The sequence below is a fragment of the Penaeus vannamei genome, chromosome 39 (genome assembly GCF_042767895.1).
Source record: "Penaeus vannamei isolate JL-2024 chromosome 39, ASM4276789v1, whole genome shotgun sequence".
Classification (NCBI taxonomy): Eukaryota; Metazoa; Arthropoda; class Malacostraca; order Decapoda; family Penaeidae; genus Penaeus; species Penaeus vannamei.
The window spans coordinates 10,728,089-10,730,588 of record NC_091587.1 but is presented as its reverse complement, the minus strand read 5'-3'; the positions used below and the strand labels follow the sequence as shown (position 1 = coordinate 10,730,588).

The 2,500-nt window shown below is 30.0% G+C and overlaps 1 protein-coding gene across 1 annotated transcript in view; it reads right to left on the bottom strand.

The window, feature by feature from the left end:
• Nucleotides 1–2,480: 2,480 nt before the first annotated feature.
• The window catches only part of LOC113814677 (tetranectin), a 6,650-nt gene continuing 6,630 nt past the window's right edge, over nucleotides 2,481–2,500 (bottom strand). The window contains exon 6 of the mRNA XM_027366730.2: nucleotides 2,481–2,500. This exon is cut by the window's right edge and continues 233 nt beyond it. The gene's annotated coding sequence lies outside the window, so the exon portion shown is untranslated.

The following is a 2,500-nucleotide window of genomic DNA, read 5'->3' as shown; positions in this document are numbered from 1 at the left end:
CATGGATTTTTGTATACACGCATATACATACATACATCCAAAAATAGTTTGTCAGCAGATTATCAAGATCATGTCGGAGAGAAGAGGAAACCAATTGATATGAACAAAGAAACAACTAATATAACTCGTGTTCATATCATACAGAATAATCTGATTTTTACGTCTTGAAGATAATAGATAAAATATAACATATATACATACATACATATATATATACATATAATATATACATATAATACACGCGTATAATGCATACGTATAATACATATGTATAATGCATACGTATAATACATACGTATAATGCATATGTATAATATATATATATATATATATATATATATATATATATATATATATATATATATATATATATATATACATACATATATACATATAATATATATATATATATATATATATATATATATATATATATATATGTATATATATGTATATATATATATATACATGTATATATATATATATATATATATATATATATATATGTATGTATGTATGTATATATAAATATACATATATACATATAATATATATATATATATATATATATATATATATATATATATAGAGAGAGAGAGAGAGAGAGAGAGAGAGAGAGAGAGAGAGAGAGAGAGAGAGAGAGAGAGAGAGAGAGAGAGAGAGAGAGAGAGAGAGAGAGAGAGAGAGAGAGAGAGAGAGAGAATGTGTGTGTGTGTTTGTGTTTTGGCCGGATATTGGAGGTTGTAATGCTTGATAGGTGAATTAATAGTTGTGAATATGCACGTTTTGTATTGTGATACTTTAGACAAGTCTTAGTATGCACCTTTAACACAGAGAGGAAAAAAGGTTGGAGAAAGTCTGGCAACATCACACACCATGGCAGCAGCTTTCTTGTTAGGAAACATTTATGATTTTTTTTTTTCCGGGAATTCGTCGGTGATAATTCCAATTGTATAATGTATGAATTGCAAAGGGAACAGCTGACCAGAGTAGAATGTGAGATAGGAAATTGTTGAAGGGAGGGATTGATTACTTTATGTACAAATAAATGATGGAAAGATACCAGTGGAATAGAGTTGACTGTCTCGATTTATTTTCATATTTGTTTTTATTTTTATAGTAATGGTTACTAATTTATGATTAGTAGGCAAAGGGAAGTTGTAATGTAGAGTTTAGCTAAAATTTAATTAAGTTAGTAGGAGAGAATATTGCATATTTATTTACCTTGTGATATGCCACTTGTGTATAATTATTTTTTCTTAGATTTAAACGTTATTGGATAATAATTCACATCATGAGCCTTAAGACCGTTAAGTCGCTACTCAAATTAAATTTAGATAAGTCAAAATAGGGTTTTACTGGGTTTCTTTAAATCTACCAATTTAAAGAAAATATCGGAGATAAATAACATTAATTGTTTCAAAGTCATATGGGACAGAAATTTTGAAAAATTGTGTACTAACGATTTTGATTTTTTTCCGCCATATTAACAACACAGTAAATTTAGAGAAATATATATATATATCTACATTGGTTAATAAGAAATTCTGATACGATACATATATATAAATATAACTTGGTGAAACTTATAAGGGATTCCAAAAAAAAATAATCAATGCAATTATTCATCCAACTCTAAGGCAAAAGCAATTCATAAAGAGTCTGTATAGTTGATATCAAAATCTAATGACTAATCTACCCTCAAAACCTAATAAAACCATAATTTCAGGGAATCCAATAATTTCTTTAATAAAGTCAAACAGAACAAAGACCTCAGTAAAAGAGAATTTATAACCTGAGGGTCCCTCAGTTGTGCAAAACAAAGACCTCATTAAAAGAGAATTTATAACTTGAGGGTCCCTCAGTTGTGCTAAACAACAAAGACCTCAGTAAAAGATAATATATAATATGCAGATCCCCCGCTGTGCTGAAAGGATAGAAGGCATATATATGTGTAGTGGCAAGCAATAGATTAATCAGAATTTGTCAGGTGCCAGCCTTAGCCACGCACCACTTTCACAGTGCTACTGCATGCACTCATACACAGTAGCATGTTTTGTAAAGTTCCTCAATTCGGTGTTGTCAGATTTCATTCCAATAACGTAACTAGCTTTAAGTCTACAACATAAACTACGTGAGTTGAATAAATTTGATGAACATTTGTGCTTGCAATCCGTGGAATCACTGAGCTCTGAGGGAACGGATTGTAAGGTATGATTTATCACCTAAATCATTATAATGTACTGAAAAAAACCTGAGGCACAAGACACCATTACCGTAAAATTATGTAAAATGTCAACACACTTAAACAGACCACTTTCCGCACCACAAGTTAATGCTGTCAAAATGGGGTTGAGCCTAGTGACGTTATCCAAATGGAGTCACAGCTAACCATTCAGGAAACGAAAAATGTTTCTACTTACTGATTCTTTTAAATTAATAGTCAGTATCAGTGTCAGGAGTGCAACAAAAATTCGAGACTCGTTTAAGCTTCCAGAGT